The following is an 11,786-nucleotide window of genomic DNA, read 5'->3' as shown; positions in this document are numbered from 1 at the left end:
GTATATATATCAAGCATTACACAATACAATCAAATAAACACACACCCAAAATATGCGCATCTAGCAAGGATAGCTATTAAACATCCTGTTATATTTAATTTCTCAGTACAACAATGATGTCTAAATCATCCAAAGTGTTCTGAAACCAAAACTATAAATATAATTTATTCCTCATCCGCAAACACCATTACTAAAATTTAAATCAGTTTTGAAGTGGCATGAGGTTATTCACTTACCATAGATCAAGTTCAATTAGGATAACTAATAAAAATACTAGTTCAAACAAGTTTTAGGTACATTGAAAAACCTAGATATATATTTCGATGGTTTCATTTCTTGTATGCATAAGGTGGACTTGAATTTAAATACAGAAATACATGAGGTGCTACTGTTTGCGTCCCTTAACTACTCATCATGAACAATTTCCAGCAGCATTTAATAAATGTCAAAATGAAGTTTAAAAGAGATTATTTTGTGTCATTCATATTGTTTCCATATTTTGCTTTGTACTTTATATATCCGACATTACACTTGACAATTCGTAAGCTTTCCGCCCAAAATATACTTGAAACCAATCCGTGGAGATGGCTATTAAACCTCCTGTTATGTTAAATAAAGTTACAAGTTACAAGTTACAAGTCTTTTATTGTCAGATGCACAGAATGACTGAGGTCAGACTGGGCACTGAAATTCTTAGGACAGGCACCACACAACAACTACCATAGCATATATATGAAACATAATATAACATAACATGACGCCTCTGTACAAGTACTCTGAACATAATTTATAATAACATATAATGACCTTACTAAATATACCAACCTATACATATATTACTAACATATATACATATAACATATACTACATATGGTGACATATAATAAACCCAAACTACAGACAAATGGGAGTAGCAGTGAGTGCAATAGACAGTATGTAAGTAGCAGGGTACAGAAAGCAGTGATTTGAAAGTGACAGTGTATGTAAAAGTAATACATATGGTGTCCAATTACTAAGTCAAACAAATATTGATTACCTATTTTTTTTTAAACTGGTTGTTTTAGAATGTCTTCAACCTCGTCTCTTCTTAGCTTTTCAATAGATTGTTTAGATGAGTTGATGCGAAATGCTGAGGGAATCTTTGGAAGTTCCCATCACCGTCATCTCGGCCATCTGTCAAATGGCAAAACAACACACCTTGTCCTGAATTTACATGGTAAAACAACATTATTTAATCTATCAGAAAGACAAAGGTTGCATTAAATAACCTGCGCAACCAGTCCCCAACTGCTGCCATCTTTCTGGCAACAACAGGTTATCTGTGGCTGCCACTTGATATTCACCCAGTCCTCCTTTCCAAGTCTGTTCCGGCGCGTTTGAAATACTGTCTGCAGGATGAAGGAAAATAATTTTGGTTTACATTGCACCTCTGTAGCCTTACTAAGATGTGAATAACGTATATATTTCTCACATAATCTAATTAATATTTACCCACATCTTTGGCCAGCCTTTTCTGGGTCGTCAACTTCAACAACACTTGCAGAGGATCAACCACAAATATCTGGTTTAAAGGGCATGGAGATACTGTTTAAAAAGTAATATATGTTAAAGCATGCCATATTTTAAACGTATAACAACAACAACAATAATAACATAATACATTTTATTTATGTAAAACCTAAATGAGCAACATTGGAAATATGTTGTGTACTACAGTAATCACAACTGAGTAAATAAAAGAAACAAACCCGCTAAATAGGCATATTTAACATTTTACTTGAAAGTACTGAATATTAGTCTGAAAATAAGTTCACAATATAGGGTCATACTCAATCAAAGAAAACTCAAATTGTTAGGAAGTAGCAGTAGGGACTACTGCTTGGGATCCTGTTGGATGATTCAAAGTGCTTTGATTGGACAATAATCATATATATTTTCATTAAGGTAAGGACCATGGCGACCATGGAGACATTTAAAACTAAAGACAGTCTGAAAATCAATCCATACTACAGATGTGCATGTACACAATGCAACTACATTAGATACAAAATATACAATCTGTTGTCTCTTCATTTATTAATGACAATTTATGAAAAATTACATTAACCCCTTAATAAAACTTGTATTTAACATTAAATTAGATTTAGTTACTGACTTGATTGTATGTTATAAATATCTAAAGCAATTTAAGATTGATAACCTTAAAATACACTCACAACAATGAGCCATACATGAATATATAAAGGCATTGTACCCACATGACTCAACTACTTACTCACCACAAGCTTCCAGTGCATTTCTTATGTTGACAAATCAATGGCTCCATCACCGTCATCAAATGTGACACAAACAACATGCGTAAATGGAAAAATAATTGTATTTTGCTGCAAAACTCAAGTAGAATGTACCCATTATTATGTATTTTTCCTCCATGGAACAACCAAAAACCTAAGCTGCTTTTTCAAATGGATTGTTTCAAAACAACTTGATGTTAAGATTTATAATAATATTATAATTATATTTTTAACCCTTACCTGGCCATTTGCTCTCTCGTGCCGTACAAGATTAAACCCATGGTATAATGATTCGCGGTATAGCCGGTAGGTGTAGTACCACTATATGGAGCCCGGTAGTCAAAATGAATAGTTTCATCAACACTTGATAACAGTGAAGCTATTGAGTTTCTTTCCATAAATTATGACAAAATATTCATAAAATTATTCCAAAATCTTTTCTTCAAAGTACGAGGTGTAGTCCATTCATGTGCTTGGCCCATTGATTAACGGATTTATTTAGATAATTTCCTCTAGACTTGATAACAATTGAAGCTATTGAAGTTTCTTTCCAGAAATTATAATAAAATGTTCATAAAAATTATTCAAATCTTTTTTTTCTTCAATGTACGAGGTGCTGAATCCACTGATGTGGAGCCATTGATCTTAGATATTGAATGATTCACTCTACACTGTTATAGTGAAGCTATTGAAAATTGTTTCCATAAGTTCTGACAAAATATTCATAATAGTATTCAAAAAACACATTTCTCCAAAGTAAGAGGTGTGAGTCCATTCATATGTAGCCCATTGATGTAGATGTGAATAATTTCTTAGACTTCTGATAACAGTGAGCTATTGAAGATTGTTTCCATAAATAGCAATAAAATTCGCAAAATTATTCAAATCTTTGTTCTTCAAAATGGGAGAATTGTAGTCACTGATGGACATTGATGGGTGAATGAATATACCTACACTTGTTGCTTGAGTGAAGCTATTGAAGATTGTTTCCATAATTTATATCCAAAATATTCGCAAAATTATTCCAAATCTTTTCTTCAAAATGAGAGGTGTAGTCCACTGATGTGGAGCCATTGATGTAGATATTAGACAGTTCACTCTACACTTGATAATAGTGAAGCTGTGAAAATTGTTTCCATAAATTATGACAAAATATTCATAATAATTATTCAAATCTTTTTCTTCAAAGTACGAGGGTGTGATCCACTGATGGAGCCGATGATGTATATATTGAATGATTTCCTCTGCTTGATAATAGTGAAATAACGAAAATTGTTTCCATAAATTATGACAAAATATTCGCAATAATTGTTCAAATCTTGTTTTCTTCAAAATTACGAGTGGTGTGATCACTGATGTGGGCCATTGATGTAGATATTGAATGATTTCACTCTACTTGATAATAGCCAGAGCTATTGAAATTAGTTCCATAATTATGACAAAATATTCATAATAATTATTCCCAAATCTTTTTCTTCAAAGTACGAGGTGTAGTCCACTGATGTGGAGCCCATTGATGTAGATGTTGATGATTTCACTCTACACTTGATAATAGTGGAAAGCTATTGATTGTTCCATAAATAATATCAAAATATTCATTAAAATTATTCAAAATCTTCTTTCTTCAAAAGTAGCAGGTGCCATAGTCACTCATGTGGAAGCCCATTGATATGAATGTTAGATGTTCACTCTACTTGATAATAGTGAAGCTAGTAGAGAATTGTTTTTCATAAATTATGACAAAATATTCATAATAATTATTCCAAATCTTTTTTCTTCAAAATAAAGGTTTGATCCACTGATGTGGAGCCATTGATGTAGATATTGAATGATTTCCTCTACACTTGATAATAAGTGAAGCTGTTGAAAATTGTTTCCATAAATTATGACAAAATATTCATAGAAATTATTCCAAATCTTTTTTCTTCAAAGGTACGAGGTGTAGTCCACTCATGTACTTGGAGCCCATTGTATAGATATTGAATGATTTCACTCTACACTTGATAACAGTGAAGCTATTGAAGATTGTTTCCATAAATTATTAAATATAATTCATAATAATTATTTAAGATGAGTTTTTTTCTCAAGGAAATAACAGCTGTGAGTACAAGCACAAGGGGTGGCCATTTGATACGCAATTATCAGTGGTGTCAGCCTAGAAAGATCTTTCAGTGGAGCTATTGAATATTTTTGGAATATGTGTTTTCCTGGATTTAACTTTTTGCAAAGACGGGTCCCTGGTCTCACAGCTGATCGCACATTAGGACCAACGTTATTCTATCGATCTCGAAGATCGGCTTTTTTTGAGTAAAATGAAGGTTGCTAAACATTGTCGACATCACTCCGGTCACAGAGAGGTGTTTTTTGTGTTTTAACTCCGTGTCGGTTTGAAGGCTATTGAGCCGGGATTCTGAATATCTGCTTGAATATCTTTCTAACTTTACTGAACTCACAGATTGAGCCCTAAGTAATTGCTCAAGCATAGCCCCTTTGCCCTGGATGAGTAAAGTGCCCTTTTTGCTGGAGACACATTTTTTTATTCATCCATGTTGATATTTAAGAATAAACGTTACTCTTTCTGTCATCAAGTCCCCCAAATGTGTTTCAATATCCGACGGGGCATTTATTTGAGTTCTTGTGAGAATTTCGCTAGACCCGCTCCGCAGCGCTCACGAGGCCCCGTCTCCTCCCCGCCGCGCCCCCTCCTCCTCCTCCACTTCCTCCTCCGCTTTTGCAGTGCTCCTCCAGCGCCACCAGAACAGCTGCACCTCCTTCTCCTCTGACCCCGCAGCTGGGCCAGACACACCTGACGGAGAATTGTTTGTCCCCTGACGTTTTTGTGATAAATCAACCACAACATTAAGCGCTGCTGAAAACGCGGCGTCACAACTGGTCCCGAGCGTTTCCTAAAAATGAAACAAACAAAAAGCTTAAGCCCGTGATTTCAAAGCCTCGTCCAGCTGTTGTTTACTGGCGTTAGTTATGTTTTAGAATGAGAGAAGAGGAGAGAGAGAGAGGGAGAGAGAAAAGAGAGGAAAGAGAGGAGAGAGAGAGAGAAGAGAGGAGAGAGAGAAAGAGAGAGAGGAGAGAGAGAGAGAGAGAGAGAGAGAGAAGAGAGAGGAATTCAAGGAGAAAAGAGAGAGGAGAGAGAGAGAGAGAGAGAGAAGAGAGAGAGAGGAGAGAGAAAAGAGAGGAGATAATTCTTCGTTCTTCAGCTAAGGGCTAGTCTAGGATTTGCGGAGCCAGACTGAAAACAAATCATAAGGCCTCTCTTGTTCAGAGGCCGGGCCAAATGTGGGCGGGCCGTATCCATTGTAGACATGGTTGAGACCACTGCTCTTAGCTGTTGATGTCTATCAATATAAGCTTATTTTGAAAATGACGTAAGAAGACATCACGGATCGTATCAGACCGAGGAGGGCAATACATTATTTAGCATGGCGTATTAGCCAATCAAGAGCGCTTGTACTGTTGTTGCTATCCCAATAATTCATCTTTATTCATAAAGAAAGTAAGCTAGTGGTCTGATGCCCAGAGGAAAGCATAAGGTGAGGGACAGCATCATCAGGTGTAATGCTGCTTATGCTTCAACTCTGTCAAATTTTTTTTGGCATTGGGTGCCACCCAGTTTGAGCACCTGCCCCAAAATGTCTGTACATGCCTGTTCCTTATCTCCTATCGGTTTGTTGTCTTTATCTCAGACATAGTGTCTCTGTTTTGATTTCTCACTTCTCAGTCTTTGTTACATAGTAATTCCTAGTTTTTGTATTGGTTGGTTCAGAGCCAAGTTTCTTTAGTTAACCTTTTCTGAAGTAAAGGACTTTTTGTTTCACACCCATGCCGTCATGTGGGCCGGCATCTGCTTGGATACTTGGTTATATGAGCCGCCGCCAAAATGTAATACACACTCTATTAGGTAGTGTTAAATTGACCTACAAAGGCTTGTATTACCCAAAAGCACGGATGGGCCTATTTTCCAACAAAATGTCTGCGCGCTTTCATACAAGTCAAAACAACATTATTTTGGACATGATATAAATCGTAATAAGGTCAGGTAAAGTTAATATGCCTTTTCTCGTTAATGATATTCCTTACATTTCCAATATCTGAACATCTTTTTAAAGCAGATTATTACAAATGTATCTAAAAATGACACCCCTGATCTTATTGATGACGTTTCACGATGCCATGATTATTTTCAGCATATTTTACTTTACAAGATATTGAGATAATGAAATGCAAATTCAGTTAAAAAGGAATATTGATATTCATAATTCTCAATATATAGTTTTAAAAGCGGTCCTTAAAAGTGTATATAGGCAGCACTGCTGTCTTGTTATCGATGGCCTCTGCTATGCCATGATTATTGTCAACATATTTATATACAGATATTAAACTAGTAAAGTAAAAGTCAGCTAAAACAATCATGATATTATAATTCTCAATAATAAATTGTTTTTAAAGCAGATAATTAAAGTGTAGAAAGAAATTAAACTGATCTTGTTAATGATAAAGTCTGCTATGCCCATGATCATTTTTCTATGCGATATTACTCTACAGTTTTTCAGAAAATCAAAGAAATGTCTACTGAATGTATTATAAAAGTACCCAGGCCCCAAGTTTACTTTCCAATACAAATCCTTATGACTCATTTGGCTTGTATTAAATTGAGGTCCATATGGCCATACAGCACAGTGTCTCATCTCTATTTATCATCACACCATGAAAAAGAGCCGTACAATTCAGAAACATATGGTGAGCTAATGAAATATATCTAGGTTTTTTTCAATGTACTAAAAACTTGTTTGAATGATATTTTTTATTAAATTATCTAATTGAAGTTTGATCTATGGCGGGTGAATAACCTCCATGCCACTAAAACTAGTTTAAATTTTAGTAATGGTGTTTGGTGATGAGGAATTAAACCTATTTATAGTTTTTGGTTTCGAACACTTTTGGATAACGAGACATCATTGTTGTACCTGAAATTAACATAACAGGATGTTTTAATAGCCATCTCACAGATCACATTATATTTTTAGTGTGTAAGCTGGCCCCAGTTGTATTGTGTAATGTTTGATATATATACACAAAGCAAAAATGAAGAATATAAATGACGAAACAATCTCTTTTTTAAGCAGTTATGACATTTTATTGAGCAAATGTGAAACAGTAGCACCTCATTTATTTCTGTATTTAAATTCAAGTCCACCCCTATGCATGCAAGAGAATGCAAATCTACACATTTAGAGTTGATTTATTTTTGGTGCACTCAGTAAACACTGTGAACCTGAGATAAAAGCATGTTTAGGTAAGAGTTTCTTCAGGATTGTTAAGCTTTAACTGGATGAATGGTCATGTGTTTATAAATGACGCTGCCAGCTCGTTTCTTCTTCTCTGTGGTGTATTGTTGTTAGATTCTTTTTGGCTCAGTTTTATCTTCACATGTATCAAGTAAAACTTCTTCAGTAGAACAGTGTCTGTGATGGGAGACCCTCCGTCTGCTTGTCCTCTTACCCCCACTCCCCTTAACTTAAACTCCAAAACCTCTCAACTTCATTAATATTCTCTGATACAGTTATTCCATTGACATATTTACTCTTTTACAGTGCATGTCTACCATACATACAGAAGACGGAAGGTTCCCCCTCTTGAGTGCATAAATCTCCCAATTCTAAATCAAAATTTTAAAGTAAAGGTTAGTCCTAGTCCCATGTGAGAATGATTTTACTCACTAACATGCATTAAAATTTTCCATAAATTTGCAAATATTTAATATTATTCAATTGTTTCTTAATACAGTTAGTCATGTTGCCCATTGATGTAGTTTGATGATTTATCTCCTTCTACTAAGTATGACTGTTCCATAATTGCAAATATTCTATAATATTCCAATGGTTCTTCCAAGTCTGTGGGTAGTCCACTATTTGAGCCCATTGATGTAGATGAATGATTTCACTCCTACACTTGATAACAGTGAAGCTATTGAACATTTTTCCATAAATTATGACAAAATATTCATAAAATTATTCCAAATCTTTTTCTTCAAAGTAGAGGGTAGTTCTCCATGTGAGCCCATTGACGTAGATCTTGAATATTTCACTCTACACTTGATAACAGTGAAGCTATTGAAATTCTTTCCATAAATTATGACAAAATATTCATAAATTATTCCAATCTTTTTTCTTCAAAGTCAGGTGTAGTCCACTTGGAGCCCATTGATGTAGATATTGAATGATTTCACTCTACACTGATAAAGTGAAGCTATTGAAATTGTTTCCATTAGATGACAAAATATTCATAATGTTTCGAAATCCACTTTTCAAAGTTCAGGTGTAGTACTCAGACTTGGAGCCCATTGATGTAGATGTTGAATAATTTCACGCTACACTTGATAACAGTGAAGCTATTGGAATTGTTTCCATTAATTGGGACAAAATATTCAAATTGGGATTCCAAATCTTTTTCTTCAAATTAGAGGTGTAGTCCACTATGGGAGCCCATTGATGTAGATTTGAATGGATTACCTACACTTGATAAGAGTGAAGCTATTGAAGATTGTTTCCATTGGGATTATCAAAATATCCAAATTATTCCAAATCTTTTTCTTCCAAAGTTAGGTGTAGTCCACTGATGTGGAGCCCATTGATGTAGATTTGAATGATTTCACTCTACACTTGATAATCTGAGTATTGAAAATTGTTTCCATAAATTTGACAAAATATTCATAATAATTATTCCAAATCTTTGTTTTTCAAGTACGAGTGTAGTCCACTGATGTGGCCATTGTTAGATTTGAATGATTTCTACACTTGATAATTGAAGCTATTGAATTGTTTCCATAAATTATCAAAATTTATAAAATTATTCAAATCTTTTTCTTCAAAGAGGTCTAGTCCACTCATGTGGAGCCCATTGATGTAGATTTGAATGATTTCCTCTACCTTGATAACGGTGACGTATTGGAATGTTCATCCATCTCCTTCGGTGGTGATCTCTCCACGGTTTTGGTGATCACCACTTTCTGGTTGGCGTCTTCCTTGAGGGACTTTCGTCCACGCGTAGAGATCACGCCACCTTCTTCTTTGCCCTCATCCTTCTTCTCTTTCTCTTCTGGGCTGCTCTTGTGACATCGCCATTCATGGAAACATCTTTCTTTCCTTCGCTCTTCTCATTTGTTGAGTCCCTTTTCTCTGGTTTCTCTTCAGCAGCTTTTGGGGCCTCAGACTTGGCGACTTTTGTGGATTCAACTATTGGAGATTCGGGTTTAGGGGAATCTGACTTGGGAGACTCGGTTTGAGGGGAGCTGGGTTTTGGGGATCCAGCCTTTTCTGAACCTTCTTTTGGGGACTCAGACTTCGGAGATGCAGGCTTGGGAGACTCAGACTTAAGGGAATCAGGTTTAGGTGATTCAGATTTAGGGGATTCAGGCTTTGGGGATTCGGACTTGGGGGATCCAAGCTTTAGGGATTCAGACTTGGGGGATCCAAGCTTTAGGGATTCAGACTTGGGGGATCCAAGCTTTGGGGATTCAGGCTTGGGGGATTCAGACTTGGGGGATCCAATCTTTGGGGATTCAGACTTGGGAGATCCAAGCTTGGGGGATTCAGACTTGGGGGATCCAAGCTTTGGGGATTCAGACTTGGGGGATCCAAGCTTTGGGGATTCAGACTTGGGAGATCCAAGCTTTGGGGATTCAGACTTGGGAGATTCAGACTTGGTGGAATCTGGTTTTGATGCCTCGGCTTCTTCCTTCTTGGCCTCTGGCTTTGCCCTTCATTTGGAGCTTCTGTCGTGGCTACAGCTCTTCTGTTTATTGGATTTCATCTTCACTTGATTTCATTTTGGTCTTTCCACATAGTCTTTATTTTCTTATTTTCCCGCTTTTTTTGTCAAACTAGAGTTTCATCTGGAGCCTCTTTCAGCAATTCACTCCCTTCATACGAGCTTTAAACTTTTCCAAAATTGCAAATTTCTGAAGAATTCAAATCTTTTTCTTCAAAGCACAAGGGTTCCACTCTGTGGCCCATTGTTAGTTTCAATTTCCTCACACTTTAAATACCTTTCCACTATTTCTAATTCCAAATTTCAAAATTCAATCTTTTTCTCAAGTCGAGGTTAGTTCCATTGCAATTTTATATTAATGATTTACTCCACACTTGGTAACATCCGAATTGATTTGTTTAGAATTTTAGAAAGGTGGGACCACCTGACCATAAGGGAAAGTGCTGAAGTGGGTCTCCTCACTAAGGGTTTCCTGAGGACAGCAAATGTATATATGAAATATTCAGTAATACCTTTGATATACAGAAAAGAAACCATTATTTTAAATGAATGCAAATATCATTTTGAAAATGTTCATTGCAGGTCAGTATATTGGCTACCTGTTCAGCGATCTCAATGTCCAAGGCCATCTTGACATTGAGCAGGTCCTGTCTCGTCAGGTGACGAGCCATCTCCCATTTGGTGCTCTTGAGCTCATTATCCATCTGGTGAATCGTCTCCTGAGAAAACAGAGCAGTACACAATACAAGGTTGATTAAGTACAACAAGATGACACACAGAGAAAGGTTCATTCATGCATCTTTGAAGATCACCTTCTGGATTACCATTGTGGCAAAAGCGTTGCAAAGAATTTTATGAATTGACCAAGTTATTGAACCTGTGTCGATGTCTTCTTAATTCCGGCACATTTGTATAAACTTGACCAAACCCGGATTATACAATCTGAGTCACACATTATCATGTTGAGGGCCTCTCTCAAGACAGCCTCCATTTGTCAAGCACCCCAATCCGCCCTAAAAAGTGATGTAAGGATACAGCATCGACCCATGCCTCTGACCAAAACAGTGAGAGGTCGAAGGACGTTGGGCTTCAAGTTGAGTGCAGCGTCTCCCTTGGACCCTTTCTGCCTTGTGAGTGATTTTAAGAAGTCAGTTCTGCTCAAGCAATAACGCTCTGGGTCATTACGCAGCAGAAAATGTTTCAACACTGATCTAAATTATGACAAGATATTCATAATAATTATTCCAAATCTTTTTTCTTCAAAGTACGAGGTGTAGTCCACTGATGTGGAGCCCATTGATGTAGATATTGAATGATTTCACTCTACACTTGATAATAGTGAAGCTATTGAAAATTGTTTCCATAAATTATGACAAAATATTCATAATAATTATTCCAAATCTTTTTCTTCAAAATAAAAGGTGTAGTCCACTGATGTGGAGCCCATTGATGTAGATATTGAATGATTTCACTCTACACTTGATAATAGTGAAGCTATTGAAGATTGTTTCCATAAATTATGACAAAATATTCATAATAATTATTCCAAATCTTTTTTCTTCAAAGTATGAGGTGTAGTCCACTCATGTGGAGCCCATTGATGTAGATGTTGAATGATTTCACTCTACACTTGATAATAGTGAAGCTATTGAAAATTGTTTTCATAAATTATGACAAAATATTCATAATAATTATTCCAAATCTTTT

Source organism: Pseudoliparis swirei, chromosome 15 (assembly GCF_029220125.1).
Source record: "Pseudoliparis swirei isolate HS2019 ecotype Mariana Trench chromosome 15, NWPU_hadal_v1, whole genome shotgun sequence".
NCBI classification, from domain to species: domain Eukaryota; kingdom Metazoa; phylum Chordata; class Actinopteri; order Perciformes; family Liparidae; genus Pseudoliparis; species Pseudoliparis swirei.
The sequence above is the reverse complement of the archived record's forward strand: the minus strand, read 5'-3'. Positions refer to the sequence as shown.